Below are 18277 nucleotides of genomic sequence, written 5' to 3'. Positions count from 1 at the left end.
TAACAAAATATATATTATTCATTTATGTTCTGATCTGACCTTCAGTAAGGAGAAACTAACCTGTCTTGCTCCTCATAGCTTCTCTTCCTGTTTTCCTGAACCTACGTGTGAAACACTCACACGCTAAGTCATAGACTTAGTGAGACATATAAATCCATATGTAAATTATTAAATGCATTATATATCATGTAATACAACGTCATACTTGTATACATACTTTTTCATGTCACAATTACATACACACATGCATGTCATCATTTATATTTCCTCGTACTCTTATATGATTATCCTTTCTATCTCTTATCTCTTGTTCATATGATCTCTTATTTTCATATTCTATATCTTATAACATGTTCTAACATCATCATATGAGTCATTGATATTCATTCATATATATATTAACATATATTCATGTACATCACATAACAAATGCCATAACCCATAACACACATTCTTTCTTGTAACACATACACACATTCACATATATCCTCATAAAAAACATGTAACACATTTCTCATTACAACTCACATTTTATTATTATCCTTTTTTGTTAGCCCATGCACACTACTGAGAACTTAAGGTATGTGAGTACATAAAGGTTGTGCACAATGTTGTCACCACAACTCGTATAAATCCCACTAGGGACGCGTAGAATTTGTCCCGTAGGACCACTATGTCCTGAAGGACCATTGTGTCCCGAAGGACCATTATGTCCCGAAGGACCACTATGTCCCGAAGGATCACTGTGTCCTGAAGGACCACTATGTCCCGAATGACCACTATGTCCCGAAGGACCACTATGTCCCGAAAGACCACGTAGACCCTCGACTCTTGGCATGCCAACTATACCTATAGTTCTCTTATTATATAACATGGGCATTATTTTTCATCTTTTTACATATTCACGTAGGCACATAGTTCACTTTCACATAACATATTTCCATGTAATTCACATTCACTTATCACCTAACTTTTCACTTTTAATTGTATTCTTTTTCACATAGCTCATAGTTATGATTCTTATCTCATAACACATGTTCACATATACATATTCTTGCTTTCACATGGTCATGTATCTCATGTTAATTAATCATTTATATTCATATACCACCTTCATATCACATGATCTTATTTCATATAAACTTATATTCATGTCTATTATCACATAAATCATGGCTATCAAATTTATCACACAATATACATTCATATAAATCATATATATACAGATGCAGTTAACTTCTAAATGCATATATGTGTCGAAACGATTTTTTTCTTAAAAGGTGAAAAAAGGTGCGATTTTGAAAACCACATTAATTCTTAATTGTCTCTTTTCATTTTAAAAACATATGCGATTTAAAAGACCTCTCGTTCGAAAAAATTTGAATTTCCTTTACGATCGAAAAATACGGTTCGAAGAGTCGCCACCAATCTTTGATTAGGGTGTAATTGGGCACCCAAAAATGCTTTGTCATTTTAAATAAAAATTAACTTTAATTAAAACAACAAATTGAGGTATGCGTTACCAAAATCCAAGTTTGGGAGTCGGTTACGTGCGGGGAAGGATTAACACCCCCACAACGCCCTAAATCGGTACCTAGCCGATTAATTAACGTCTTTGCAATGAACTTTACAAATTCAAATTTAATTTAATTTTTGATCTCATAAAACAATGATGTAAATTTAAAAACATTCAAAAGCACTCAAATAAATTAAATTAAAATTACCGAGTCGTTTTAGAAAGATAAAAATGTTCAATTATTTACAAATATCGAGACCAGATCTTAAAGATATAACAACCTTTTCTCGATATATTTAAATAAACGAACATTTCTTTTTCTCTCGTTCCCAAATTTTAGGTGACGAATCAATTTTTTGGTTTCACTTTCGGGATACATTTTTATTTTAAAATCATTAAAAGCGGACCTCAAATCAGTTATGACTGCCCACTTAAAATAATTTTAAATTAAAAATATATTACCCTTAATCCAATTATGAATACGTCGAGTTATGCAAATAAGGCTATCATGCAAATTGTGGAAAAAAATATCATGCTAAAATCAATTAAACAAAAATAAAAAAAAACATACAATGTGACATACAAAAAATTACATACATATATTTTAATTAAGAATTATAAACCATGCATATTAACATACAATGTACATATGTGACCTAAATACAAAAACAAAATCATAACATGCTAAACTATACATTTTAAAAAGTGTATATATATACATGTTAAAATAATGACTAAATTTAAATATATGTAAAATTAAACATACAAATTGAAAATTAAACACGGGACTTAAATAAAAACACACATAAATATAAGGGATTTTAACATAAATAATCTAACAAAATTACAACTAAAATTAAAACTGGAAAAATAGCGAAATCAGAACAAACACAAAAGGTTAAATTCGAAAGCAATCCTGAAAAAGACTAAAGTGTAAATATGAGGCTAAAGTACAAGGAGAGCAAATTATCCTAAGATTTAGGTGGCTAAAAATTAATTAACCCAAAAACTATGATATCAAACATATTTTATACAACCTAAACTACCCAATTCACGTGTACACCTCACGTTTCACTCTTCTTCTCCAACCCCCCTCTCATTCTTACACGCACGGCAAACCAGAAAAGGAGACTGGTTGTCGTGCCTCATCCTTCAACCATCATCGCCGCCATGCTAGCCTTCAATCTTGGATCTAAATCGCGTTAACAATTTTAAAAACAGATTCAAAAAAAAAAAAGTCTTGACCTCTCGGCCTCACTCTCTTTTCGGCGTCTCCCCTCTCCGGCGATGCGACCCCAACGACTAAGGTAACACTACCACTTTCCCTTTACACTATTTTACTTCTAATCGAATACATACACCTTTGGAAACTCTATAAGATGAAAGTAGAAAATGAAAACCACTTGAAATCTTTTGTTTTGGTATGATTTCTATCTCAAGAAGTAGAAATGGGAAAGAATTAGTTATGTTTACTTTTCTTGCTTGGTTCTGTTGAAATAGAAATGGGAACAAAGAATGGAGAAATGATTGGTATTGCTTTGTTTTGTATTGCTTCGATGAAAAAACATGGAAGGGATTCCATTACAAATTAGTGTTATGGATTTTATAGGAACCTTAATAATCTTTTTACAGTCTAATTACTACGGTATAAAATCCAAACCTAAAGTTGATCCAATTTAGTTTCTCCAAATGACACAAACATACGCAAAAGAAATTGGAAACAAAAATAAATCCCAGAAGAGTACCTCGAAAATACTTGCAGTTCTAATGCTTTCTCTGCCTTTGAATTGTGGGATCACCCTTGTTTTTCTTCTGTATCTCTTTTCACTATGTGAAATTGCTGATAATTAATCAGGTTTCCTGCTTCTAGTCTTCTCGTGATGGGTAATATGTTTCTCTGCTCATTTCTCCCTTTTTTTCTCTCTGTCTGTGATCTCTGATTTATTCCTCTGGTGGTTAATTCCCAAAAACTGAACCCTTTACAGTTTATTTTCTTGCCCCAGTATCGTGCTCCTTAACTACCAATAATGGCTCTCTCTTTTTGTTAACTGCCTTCTCACGTTTATTTCTGGTTTTTAACTCCCCAGAACTGCTTTCATTTGAAAATGGTAAAGGCCCCAGACAAATTAAGCATCTACAATATGTATATCCATCTACTCATAAACATCCTATGCAATATGATTATATCTTTGTACTCATGTAATCTAATATCGGAATTAGACTCATCGTAAGTCTAAATTCCCTAACATAACATATACTTACTATCATGTACTCACCTGATCACCAATAACACTACCAAGCTCTTTCTATTTCTTGCGCATCTTACTCTGACGACCTATCTGAACTTTACTTTCGATCGAATCTTAACTTGATAATCGTTCTGAAACTTGTTCGTGCTCGATATCTATATAATCGTACATTGATACATATTAGTATCCAATTGATATATTCTAATCTATCATTTCTTAGACCAAAAGAAATGTCTATTTCAATTTCCCCTTGAAGTGCATCGATGCATTCTACAGTGCATCGATGCATTCTACAGTGCATGGATGCATTCTTTAACATGTGCATCGATGCACTACCCATGCATCGATACACAAATTACCTTCGATGTTTTCATTTTAAGGGGATACATTGATGCACTCCTTATGCATCGACGCATCAATTGCATTCGATGTTTCTTCTTTAAAGAGTGCATCGATGCACATTGAGTGTGCATCGATACACCTTGCCCAGAATTTGCATTTTAAGCCCGAAAATCATCAATTCTTCATTCAATTCTTCTATTTTATGCCCTTTTTATGTCATTAAATTTAACTACCATTACTTAAACCAACTTATATCCTTGTAAACCATCTTTATCTTCCATATCTCATCATGATTCTTAAGATTTAAGAATCTTACTAAACTTTCAACTTTGTTATTAATCCTTTCTAACTTCATATATCTCTTATTCTTAGTGATGACAAGTCAAATTCCTTCTCAAATTTCACTTATTAACTCTTTTCCAGAAATTCATCTAAAAACTCATTTTCTTTAATATCTTCTATATCTTTCATCTTGTTGTTTTAGAACAAATTAAGCTTTCCTTAAGCTTAATTATCATCTAATGATCATAACCCAACCTTAAAATCAATAATTAATCAACAAATAAAGAAACTCACATTTGAGTCAAGCCTTCACGTATAAAGAATGAAGAAGAGAAGAGAAGAGAACTTAGGAACCTTTTCTCTCTTCCCATGTGATTTCCTTATCTTATAAGGAAAATAAAAATCTTCCTTGTCAAATGACCCTTTTGCCCTTCAATTCATCTTATAATTACTAATAACTTTTATGATTTTTTTCTAAATAAATCATTGAACTAATCCATGGTTCTACTATAGTCACCATATTCTAAAACTTTACAATTTGATCACTAACCCGGTATTGAGGATGTTACATTTTGTGTATCAATGCACATAACATGCATCGATGCACTCCATATATATTAAACGTCGAATTGATTTTATGCACCGATGCACAAGCCATGCATCGATGCACCCAGGCTTTTTCAAAATATCGAAGCGTACTTATGCATCGATGCACTATCAGTGTATCGATGTACTAAGGGTCTAACGGTCGAAATATTTAAATTTTACACATAGTGTACCAATGCACTAGCCTTATGCATCGATGCACACACGCTCCTAACTGATTTTATTAATTGTTTTCACACTTAAGCGGCTCCATTGACTCCACTAATCATCCCCAACGTTCATAATCAATTGAAGGAGTATTTAAACAAGCTTAGAAGCCATTGATCAACAAGAAGATACAACAATCAACAAGAATCAAGATAGAGTCAAAGAGAAAGAATCAAACCTCAAGTTTGAGCATTTTCAAGCCTATTTCATTCAATATTCATTTCTGCTTTCAAGAACACTTATTGTGCTCAATTGTATTATTCTTGAGTGTTCTTTCTTTGTTCTAGAATTGTGGAAACACATTTTCCTTGTGAGGTTTTTCATTAAATTTGTGAATTTGTAATATTCTCTTTGAGAAAGAGTGGTCTCAATAATTGGGGTATATTCTTGAGGGAGTTGTAAGGTTATCTCTTTGTCCTCAAAAGAAAGAACAAATTAGTGAATTTGTTGGAAAATCCTTAGTGTGGATAGTTAAGGTAGTGGACGTAGACTTTGGTTGAGAAAGTCGAACCACTCTAAATCGATGTGCAAATTACTTTCAATTTTATGCAAAAACTTCCACCAAATTTTTAATTGCCAATTCACCCCCTCTTGGCCGATTTCATCGATAGATTAACTCAACAATTGGCATCAGAGCTTGACTCATTTGAAGGTTTAATCACCTCTTGAGTAGATCCGGGAAGAGTTACATCGATAATCAAGTCATCAATGGCCTCAACTTCAAACTCCGACTTCGATCTTGATTCATTGCCCGTCAACAAGCCTCCTTTCTTCAATGGAGCTAATTATGCTTATTGGAAGAATAGGATGATGTATTTCATTCAAGCAAGTGAGATGGGAGCATGAAATATTATTGAAGACGGATACATCAAACCTTCCACTCATCCAAGATTGTGGAGTGAATGAGATAAAAGAATGTTCCAGCTCAACTCCAAAGTCATCCATATTATCTTTTGTGCTCTTGGACCATATGAATATGGGAGAGTTCATCTTGTACAACCGTCAAATAAATATGGGACAAACTACATGTCACTCATGAAGGCACCAACGAGGTAAAAGAATATAAAATTAGTCTTCTAACTCATAGCTATGCAAATTTCAGGATGAAACCGGATGAAGACATCAAAGTTATGACAGATAGATTTTCTACGATTGTCAATGGTCTCAAATCATATGGAGAGATCATTCCAAATGAAAAGCTTATGAGGAAGTTAGTTTACTCAATTCCAAAATCGTGGCAATCAAAGAAGATGGCTATCATTAAGGCTAAGAACTTAAAGTCCTTAACCCTTGAAGAATTAATCGGTTCACTCCTCACTCATGAAATGATGCTTCAAGATGAGGTAGACCTCGATAAGACTGATGAGACACCAAAGGAGAAGTAGAAGAAGAAGAACGTTGGAGTTGCTCTCAAATCCACAAAAGATGAGAGTGATTCGGATGAAGATGACGATGACGATGATAAGGAAATGACATTATTTGCCAAACGGTTCAAAAAATTAATGAGGCCCAACCGAGGAAGAAAATTCAAACGAAATGAAGGTTTCAAAACTGAACCAAAGGAGAAGGACCCGATTATTTGCTACGAATGCAAAAAGTCGGGGTATGTCAAATACGATTGCCCTCAATTAAAGAAAAAGGGTCAATCCAAGAAGAAACACAAGGCTCATGTGGCTACATGGAGTGATGAAGAAGGTTCCGATGAAGAGGAACAAGAAGTAGCAAACTTGTGCTTGATGGCATTCGGGGAAGATTCTCAGGTAACCTCTAACTCATTCGATTCGAATGAATTATCTTATGATGAGTTATTATAGGAATATAATTGGTTGGCTTCAGATTATGATAAATTGTTTTTAAAATATAAAAATGATATTTCAAAATTAAAAATGAAAATAAACTCATATCCAAGACCAACAATGATTTTAAAAGTAAAATAAAAAATTTGCAAATCAAACTAGAAGAATTTGAAAAGAAAAATTATGATTTGCATAATTTACTTTCAAAGGTCAATGATGATCATCAAAAGAAAATTGATGATCTTAAAGCTTCTTTTAATAAAGTTGGAACAAAACGTTTTGAAAATGGAGAAAATTTAAAATCAAACTTTGTTAGAAAAAGTTTTAAAAACTACAATCATAGAGGTCCCCAAAGAACCTCTAATGAAAAAATCATTAAGAGTATATGGGTTCCTAAAGAACTCATTACTACTAAAAATAAGGATATCCTACACAAATGGATACCTAAGAGAACTAGGATTTTGGAAACTAATGAATATGGACCCAAAAGAATTTGGGTACCAAAAATAAAAAAATTAATCTATGTTTGTAGGAAAATGAGCATTGCTACAAGGCTTGGGAAACAAATTCAAACTCATGGTGTAACACCCTCAACCCGTACCCGACCCGGATACGAGTCCAGGATGTCACATTGACTAAACAAAACAATACTCTAAAAAAATGATAAAACATTTAAACTTATATTATTAAAATACAATAATATACATATGTTAATACAAGTTTATCAAAATACTCAGAGCATACACAACTTAACATTCTATTACATGTCAACACTGATTTACATAACAAAATGACATACTATTAAGTTGCTTCTGATCTGATAGTTACAGGAATAATGTTGTCCAGCTGCTTAACCTTGATCGTCTACTTTTTTGGATCCTACGTGTGAAACACTCACACGCTAAGTCATCGACTTAGTGAGGCAATATAATAATAATAATAAGGAAATATCATGAGAATGCCAAAAATGAAATGAAATGCAATAACATATGCATATTATATGTATAATGTCCATAACAATGTTTCCTACACATAGACTCATCACATTAACACTCATAAGTTCGTATTAATCAATTCACTAGCCCATGATACCATATTGAGAACCTAAGGTATGTGAGTACTGTGAGGTTGTGCACTATGTTGTCACCACAGCTCGTATAAATGCACCGAAGTGCCACGTAGAATTGCACCGAAGTGCCACGTAGAATTGCACCGAACTGCCGCGTATAATTGCACCGTAGTGCCATATAAGATTGTCCCTAAGGACCACGTAGATAATTCCTTAAGAATCATATACATATGCCAAGGATCAAGTATGTGTCTTAAAGATCTCACACATGTTCCAAAGAATACATATATATCCCGAAGGACCGCGTATATCCTCTACTCTTGGCATGCCAACTATACCTATAGTTCTCATCTACATAACATGGGTTTTCACAAATTACATAATATTTCGCATAGACATATCATTTCCTTACCTTCATCACATGGCTCATATAACTTTGTATACATATTCATTCAAAACATGTTACTCAATGCACATAGTATGTATTCATACCATGCTCCACAATATGAAATGAATCATGCATCAATGTATTGAATCTAGACTTCTCACAAGTCTAGAACTGAATATACCACTATATTCATGCTATGCATATGCACTCACCTATATTTCTTTGCCTTTTCCTCGATCGATCCTACTAAGCAATTTTTCTGGAACTTGTTTAGTCTCTGTATCTACATAGTAATTCATTGATACTTATCAGTATACTAATTAATATATTCTAAACTATCATTTATTAGGTTAAAAGAAAAGCCATTTTCATCTTTTAATAGAGGTATGCATCGATGCATCCCTTGACGGGTGCATCGATGCACTATCTATGCATCGGTGCATAAATCCCATTCGATGTTTGTATATAATGAGGTGCATCGATGCACTACTTGTGCATCGATACACTGATGACATTCGATGTTTGTATTTTAAATTAGTGCATCGATGCACTTTATGTGCATCGATACACCTTAAACAATTTCTGGGATTTATCCTTGATGCATCGGTGCATATTGAATGTGCATCGATGCACATAGCCCATAAATGTTATTTTGAGCACGAAAATCTCTTCATAATCCTCTCAACACTTTATAATTCACCTCCTTTTATATCCCTAACTTGCATACACTTATTTAAACTAATTATTATCCATTCAACACCTCTAAAACTTAAAAACCCAATCCCCCATATAGAATTTAAGAATCTTACTCAAATTCCAACCTGTTCAAATTTTAATTCTATCACCTCATACTTCTTAATTAGCTTTATGACAAGTCAAATCCAACTTCTAATTCTTATTATGAACTCTATTCCAAGATTTCACTTTTCTACTTCCTTTCTTTAATCCTTCCTAACCCCATCATCTTATGGTTTTAAGATAACCTAAGCTTTCCTTAAGCTTAGTTATCATCTAATGATCAATAAGCAACCTTAAATTCATCAAGAATTTGATTAACCAGAAAACTCACCTTTAGCTTTGTCTTCACGGTGAAGAAGAAGAAAGAAGAAGAAGAGAAACCTGGAAATTTTTGCATTCTCTACTAACTTTCACGTGGTTTATTAAATAACCTTAAGTAATATTTAATTATTTCTCTTGCTAAAAGACTCATTTGCCCTCTTAATTTCCCTTCTTTGTTTATCCATCCTACATGAAACATTCACATTAAATCTTTCAACTATTCAATTTATCTACTTTGGTCACTAAATTTTAAAATTTCACAATTTGATCACTAACCCGGTATGGAGGATGTTACAAATCTCCCTCCCTAAAGAAAATTCATCCTCGAATTTTCATTGCACGAACAGATGAGGATATTGAAATCGCATATCTTCTTCACGTTCCCAAGTGGCTTCTTCTACTTTATGATTTCTCCAAAGAACTTTGACCAACGGAACCGTTTTATTTCTCAATTGCTTAACTTCGTGTGCCAATATTTTTATTGGTTCCTCTTCATAGGTCAAATCAGGTTGAACTTCTACTTGTTCTGGTGCAACAATGTGAGAAGGATCGGACCTATATCTTCGTAACATGGACACATGGAAAACATTATGGATTTTTTCCATTTTGGGTGGAAAAGATAATTGGTATACCGCTGGTCCTATTCTTTTAACGATTTCGTATAGCCCAATAAATCTAGGACTTAGCTTTCCTTTCCGACCAAATCGTAATATTTTTTTCCATGGAGATACATTCAGAAACACTTTATCCCCAACTTCAAATTCAATCTCCTTTCTTTTAAGGTCAGAATAGGACTTTTGCCGATCAAATGCCACCTTTAGGTTATGTTGAATTTCCCGAACTTTCTCTTCCATATCTTGAATCAAATCTGGACCAAGTACACTTCGATTTTTGAGCTCATACCAGTTTAATGGCGTACGACACTCCTCCCATATAACGCCTCATAGGGTGCCATTTTAATACTGGACTGATAACTATTGTTGTAAGCGAACTACACCAGTGGTAAGTATTTCTCCCACGACCCTTTAAACTCAATGACACATGCTCGCAACATATCTTCCAATATTTGAATTATTCTTTCTGATTGTCCATCTGTCTGAGGGTGAAATGTGGTACTAAAGTTTAAGCGAGTCTCCAACGCTCCATGCAAGGATTTCCTGAATCTTGAGGTAAATCGAGGATCTCGATCAGAAATTATAGAAACAGGCACTCCATGCAATCTAATAATTTCTCGAATATACAGTTCCGAATACTTTTCCATGAATAAATATGTTCTGATAGGAAGGAAATGTGCTGACTTGGTCAATCGATCAACAATTACCCAGATTAAATCTCTTTTGTTTGGAGTCAGGGGTAACCCCGAAACAAAATCCATTGTTACATTTTTCTCACTTCCATTGTGGAATAGAAAGTGTTTGCAATAATCCAGACGGAACTTGATGTTCGACTTTGACTTGTTGACATGTTAAGCAATTGGACACAAATTCAGTAATGTTTCGTTTCATCCCTGGCCACCAATACCGATCTTTTAAATCCATATATATCTTAGTTCCACCCGGGTGCATCGTCAATGGACTGCAATGAGCCTCTGTCAATAAATCTTTCTTCAAATCTTCATCGTCTTGTATCACAATTATTCCTTTATAATATAAATTTTCATCCGACTTAACCTCAAAGTCTTTAATCTCTTTGTTATTTACTTGATCAATTCTTCTCAAACACCTTTCATCTTTACTTTGCAATTCTCCTATTCGTTCCAACCATGCTGGTTTAAGTATTAACTCTGCATATAGACCACCGTCTCCAGTTAAAGATAACCTTGCATCCATAGCCCGTAAAGCTGCAAATGTCTTTCTACTCAAAGCATCTGCTACCACGTTAGCCTTTCTGGGATGATAGTCAATTATTATATCAAAATCTCTCAAAAACTCAACCCATCTCCTTTGTCTCAAATTAAGCTCTTTTTGAGTCATTAGGTATTTCAAGCTCTTATGATCCGTATACAAATAACATCGTTCTCCATACAGATAATGACGCCAAATTTTGAGGGCGAACATCACTGCAGCCATTTCTAAATCATGGGTGGGGTAATTCTTTTCATGTGATTTCAACTGTCTTGATGAATACGCTACCACCTTCCCTTCTTGCATTAATACACACCCCAACCCATTGTGGGAAGCGTCACTGTATACAACAAAATGCTTACCAGATTCTTGTTGAACCAATAAAGGAGTTTCTGTCAGAATTCTCTTTAAAGCTTCAAAACTTTCTTGACATTCAAAAGCCCAAACAAAAGGTACATTCTTTATCATCAGCTTCGTTAAAGGCAGCACTATCATCGAAAAATTCTTAACAAATCTTCGATAATAACATGAAAGTCCAAGGAAATTCCAAACTTCGGATACATTTTTTGGAACTTCCCAGTCCATTATAGATTTTACCTTTTGAGGGTCCACCTGAATCCCATCTGCAGAGATCACATGCCCTAAGAAAATTACTTCATTTAACCAAAATTCATATTTGGACAATTTGGCATAAAGCTTCTTATCTCTGAGAATTTGCAAAACTATTCGCAAATGTGTACCATTTTCTTCAGTGGATTTCGAGTAAACCAATATGTCATCAATAAAGACAACAACAAACTAGTCCAAATAGGCCTGAAAAATCCTATTCATGAGATCCATGAATTCAGTAGGTGCATTCGTTACTCCGAATGGCATTACAATGAATTCATAATGATCATATATCGTTCTAAAAGTCGTCTTCGAAATATCTTTCTCCTGAATCTTCAATTGGTGATAACCCGAACGTAGATCGATCTTCGAAAATACTGAAGCTCCTTTTAGCTGATCAAACAAGTCATCAATGCGCGGGAGGGGATACTTATTCTTGATGGTCACCTTATTAAGCTGTCGATAATCAATGCAGAGATGGATTGATCCATCATTCTTCTTAACGAATAACACTGGAGCTCCCCAAGGTGACACACTTGGTCGAATAAATCCCTTCTCTAACAACTCTTGCAATTGATTCTTTAACTCTTGCAATTCTTTCAGAGCCATCCGATAAGGTGTCATTGCAATTGGAGTTGTTCCCGGCATTACTTCAATTTGAAATTCTACCTCTCTATCTGGAGGTAATCCTGGTAACTCAGTAGGGAAAACATCAGGTAATTCCCGAACTATTGGAATCTCATCCAATCCTTTTTCTTTAGCTCTTGTATCGATCACATTTGTAAGAAAACCTTGACATACTTGTAACAATAGCTTCTTAGCAGACATTAATGATATTACATTTGCTAAAGGATTAAACCTTTCACTACTCACACTTATTTATGTTTCTCCTGGACTCTTCAGGGTTACCTTTTTCGATCTGCAATTAACATCTTCATAGTAACGAAACAACCAATCTCTTCCTAGAATCACTTCAAACTCGTCAAAGGGTAATTTCATCATATTAACAGGGAATTCAATTCCCTGAATCTTTATGGGACACTCCTTACAGACTTTGTTCACCCGAGCACTATGGCCTAAAGGATTAGTTACTATAATCTCATTACTCGTAGCTTCTAAGGGAATCCTCAATTCTTTTACTAACTTACTCGTAATGTAAGAATAATTAGATCCTGGATCAATTAGTACCAATACCAATTTATCATACAGCTGAAAAGTACCTGCTATAATATCAGGGTTATCACGGTCTTCACTTATCTTTAAATTGTACACTCGTGCGATTGACCGAACTTCAGGTTGAGCAGAGGATTCAGACTGGTTCCTTCCTCTACCTCTTCCCTGACCTCTCTGTGAGGCAGAGCCAGCTCTCTCAGATGGTGCGGACTCTCCAATCATTAACGGACAATCTCGGATAAAATGTCTCGTATCTCCGTATCGAAAACAAGTTCCAGAAGCCATTCGATATGACCCAAAATGGTTCTTTCCACAATGCTGACACTGTTTCACTTTACTCGGAGTAGATCTCCCAAGACCAGATCCCACTGATTGCGTCTGTCTAGGTCTCACCTGACTTACTCCTCTAGCTGAAGATGCAACTGATTCGAATCTAGCTTGTGATCGAAATCCTGAGTCTCTCCCACTTTTTGGTGGTGCCGAGCTGGAAGAAGCACATGTTCTCTTTGATGTCTAAACTCTAAAATCCCCGAATCTCTCATTCTGAGCTCTTTCAAGAGCTTTGGCACGATTAATCACCTCTTGGAACGAGGACAAATTCAATAATATCAGCATCTATTTCAATCTAGGGCGTAAGCCTTCCACAAACCATTCACAAGCCTCTTTTTCAGTAGGCACAAGCTCAGATGCAAACCTACTCAGCTTGTTGAACTCACATTCATACTCATATACAGAGCGGTTCATCTGTTTCAAGTTCATAAACTCCTGCTTCATCTGCCGAATAAATTGATCTCCGATGTACTTGTTTTTGAATTCTTCTAAAAATAAGGACCAAGTTAATTGGTCATTTGACATCCTCATGGTGACGTTCGTCCACTATATTCTCGCCTGACCCCTCAGTAACAAGAAAGCTCCATCTAGTTTCTCCACTTCAGAGCAGTGGAGACCATCCAACATGATTTTCAAATCATTTAACCAAAGATCCGCCGCAACAGGACCTTCCTCGGCTTCTCCCTTAAACTCGGGAGCTCCTAAACCTCTCAACTCTTTTGCTACATTCATTATTTGAATTGGTGGGGCAGAAGGTTGAAGACGTATCAGAATAGCGTCCATAGTCCTAAAGAAAGTGTCTTGATCTTGTACAAGCACTCCCTGAGATGCTTGTCCTTCACCTTGCCTGGCCAAGGCAGGTGAATTACTGCTTTCAGCAGACCTATCTTCTCATGCTTCACTTCGGGAGCTATTATGTCCGGACATCTAATAAGAATAAACGCATTGTTCTATTAGTAAAACAGTATACTCATACTATACCAGATCAGAAGTTCTTACTATTTGTTGGCATGTATTCCATTTAAAGACTCTATAGACTCTGGTTTATGCCTAGAATCGGTTAAACCATAGCTCTGATACCATTAAATGTAACATCCTTAACCCGTACCTGACCCGGATACGAGTCCAGGATGTCACATTGATTAAACAAAACAATACTCTAAAAAAATGATAAAACATTTAAACTTATATTATTAAAATACAATAATATACATATGTTAATACAAGTTTATCAAAATACTCAGAGCATACACAACTTAACATTCTATTACATGCCAACACTGATTTACATAACAAAATGACATACTATTAAGTTGCTTCTGATCTGATAGTTGCAGGAGTAATGTTGTCCAGCTGCTTAACCTTGACCGTCTACTTTTTTGGATCCTACGTGTGAAACACTCACACGCTAAGTCATCAACTTAGTGGGGCAATATAATAGTAATAATAAGGAAATATCATGAGAATGCAAAAAATGAAATAAAATGTAATAACATATGCATATTATCTGTATAATGTCCATAACCATGTTTCCTACACATAAACTCATCACATTACACTCATAAGTTCATATTAATCAGTTCACTAGCCCATGATACCATATTGAGAACCTAAGGTATGTGAGTATTGTGAGGTTGTGCACTATGCTGTCACAACAGCTCATATAAATGCATCGAAGTGCCACGTAGAATTGTACCAAAGTGCCGTGTAAAATTGCACCGGTGCCATATAAGATTGTCTCTAAGGACCGCGTAGATAATTCCTTAATAATCATATACATATGCCAATGATCAAATATATGTCTTAAAGACCTCATACATGTTCCAAAGAATACATATATATCTCGAATGACCGCGTAGACCCTCTACTCTTGGCATGCCAACTATACCTATGGTTCTCATCTACATAACATGGGTTTTTCACAAATTACATAATATTTCGTATAGACATATTATTTCCTTACCTTCATCACATGGCTCATATAACTTTGTATACATATTCATTAAAAATATATTACTCAATGCACATAGTATGTATTCATACCATGTTCCACAGTATGAAATGAATCATGCATCAATGTATTAAATCTAGACTTCTCACAAGTCTAGAACTGAATATACCACTATATTCATGCTATGCATATGCACTCACCTATATTTCTTTGCCTTTTCCTCTATCAATCCTACTAAGCAATTGTTCTGGAACTTGTTTAGTCTCTGTATCTACATAGTAATTCATTGATACTTATCAGTATACTAATTAATATATTCTAAACTATCATTTATTGGGTTAAAAGAAAAGTCATTTTCATCTTTTAATAGAGGTATGCATCGATGCACTACACCATGTATCGATGCATCCCTTGATGGGTGCATTGATGCACTATCTATGCATCGGTGCATAAATCCCATTCGATGTTTGTATATAATGAGGTGCATCGATGCACTACTTGTGCATCGATACACTGATGGCATTCGATGTTTGTATTTAAAATTAGTGCATCGATGCACTTCATGTGCATCGATACACCTTGAATAAATTCTGGATTTATCCTTGATGCATTGGTGCATATTGAATGTGCATCGATGCACATAGCCCAGAAATGTTATTTTGAGCACGAAAATCTCTTCATAATCCTCTCAACACTTTATAATTCACCTCATTTTATATCCCTAACTTGCATACACTTATTTAAACTAATTATTATCTATTCAACACCTCTAAAACTTAAAAACCCAATCCCCCATATAGAATTTAAGAATCTTACTCAAATTCCAACCTGTTCAAACTTTAATTCTATCACCTTATACTTCTTAATTAGCTTTATGACAAGTCAAATCCAACTTCTAATTCTTATTATGAACTCTATTCTAATATTTCACTTTTCTACTTCCTTTCTTTAATCATTTCTAACCCCATCATCTTATGATTTTAAGATAACCTAAGCTTTCCTTAAGCTTAGTTATCATCTAATGATCAATAAGCAACCTTAAATTCATCAAGAATTTGATTAACCAGAAAACTCATCTTTAGTTTTATCTTCACGGTGAAGAAGAAGAAAGAAGAAGAAGAGAAATCTAAAAACTTTTGCATTCTCTACTAACTTCCACGTGGTTTATTAAATAACCTTAAGTAATATTTAATTATTTATCTTGCTAAAAGACTCATTTGCCCTATTAATTTCCCTTCTTTGCTTATCCATCCTACATGAAACATTCCCATTAAATCTTTTAATTATTCAATTTATCTACTTTGGTCACTAAATTTTAAAATTTCACAATTTGATCACTAACCCGGTATAGAGGATGTTACACATGGTACCTTGATAGTGGATGCTTAAAACACATGAACGGAGACAAAAGCCGGTTCATAGAGCTCAACGCCAAAAATGGAGGAGAGGTGACTTTTGGTGATAACTCAAAAGGTTACATTGAATGTATAGGCATTATGGGTAATACCTCTTCCATACAAATTAAGAATGTTTTATATGTGAATGGATTAAAGCATAATATATTAAGTATTAGTCAATTGTGTGATAAGGGATTTAATGTCATGTTTGATATTAATTGTAACATCCTCAATACCGGGTTAGTGACTAGATTGGAAAATTTCAAAAATTGGTGATTAAAGTAGGATAAATGAATAGTTCAGTGACTTATTTGAAATATATGCTGAAGGTTGTTTAGTAATCATTTGATAAGTAAGATTTTTATTTTTCCTAATTAGGACAAGGGAACCACGTGGAAGAGGATAGATTTCTCCAGAGTTCTCTTCTTCTCCTTTCTTCTTCTTCTTCTTCACGTAAAGCCATAAGCAAAGGTAAAATATCTTGTTGGTTGATATTTAGCCGAATTTAAGATTGGGTTTTGATCATTAGATGATAATTAAGATTAAGGAAAGCTTAATTTATATTAAAACCATAAGATAAAGGAGTCAAGAGAGATTAAAGATTAGAAGTTTTTAAAGGAAATCTTGAATGAAAGTTGATAAGTTAAATTTGACTTGTCAATGGTCTAATTAATAAGTTAGAAGCCATATAATTGGAATTAAAACATGTTGCAAAGTTGGTATAATTCTTGAGTTACATATGAGGAATTTTGAGGTTAAAGATGGTTTATATGGATATAAATTGGTTTAAGCATGTGTATATGAGTTAGAAACATGAAAGGGGATTAAAGATGAAGCATTTGAGTGGATTTGAGTGGATTTTTGTGCACGAAATAGAATTTTGGGCTAGTGTGCATCGGTACACATTCAACCTGTACTGATGCATCAAGGGTAAATTTCTAGAAATTGTTTAGTGTGTATCGATGCACAGGAAGTGCATCGATGCACCCCTTAAAAATGGAAACATCGAATGCAATTAGTGCATCGATATACCCCCTTAAGATTAAAACATCGAATGTAATTTGTGTATCGATGCATTGGTAGTGCATCGATGCACATGTTAAAGGATACATCGATACACTGTAGAATGTACCGATGCACTTTAATGGGAAATTGAATAAATCGTTATTTCAGTTTATGAAATGATAGATTAAAGTATATCAAATGGGATACTGATAGTATAAATACATGATTGTGTAGATATCGATCGAGAGCAAGTTCCGTAATGATTGAAAGGTTAGAATTGATCAAGAAGAGAAAGCAAGCCATATGGGTAATTGTTAGCAAGTGAGGCACAGGTGAGTGCATATTAGTGATGTATGATGAATGGAAACAAGACTCGTGATGAGTCTATTTCCTATAGTAGTATGCATAAAATCATGATCATGATCATGGGTGTAAGATGAGTATATGTGATATT

General features: G+C 34.4%; 1 protein-coding gene across 2 annotated transcripts in view; it reads left to right on the top strand.

Moving 5' to 3' along the window:
- Nucleotides 1-1586: 1586 nt before the first annotated feature.
- LOC120134604 (30-kDa cleavage and polyadenylation specificity factor 30-like) overlaps nucleotides 1587-18277 on the top strand; it is a 34349-nt gene continuing 17658 nt past the window's right edge. For both annotated transcript variants that reach the window (XM_039151040.1, XM_039151039.1), the window contains exons 1-2: nucleotides 1587-1590; nucleotides 1774-1779. The gene's annotated coding sequence lies outside the window, so the exon portion shown is untranslated. The remainder of the gene's footprint in view (nucleotides 1591-1773; nucleotides 1780-18277) is intronic.

This window comes from Hibiscus syriacus, unplaced genomic scaffold (genome assembly GCF_006381635.1).
Source record: "Hibiscus syriacus cultivar Baekdansim isolate YM2019G1 unplaced genomic scaffold, ASM638163v2 tig00110597_pilon, whole genome shotgun sequence".
In the NCBI taxonomy this organism is placed as follows: Eukaryota; Viridiplantae; Streptophyta; class Magnoliopsida; order Malvales; family Malvaceae; genus Hibiscus; species Hibiscus syriacus.
This window is presented reverse-complemented; position numbering and strand designations above follow the sequence as displayed.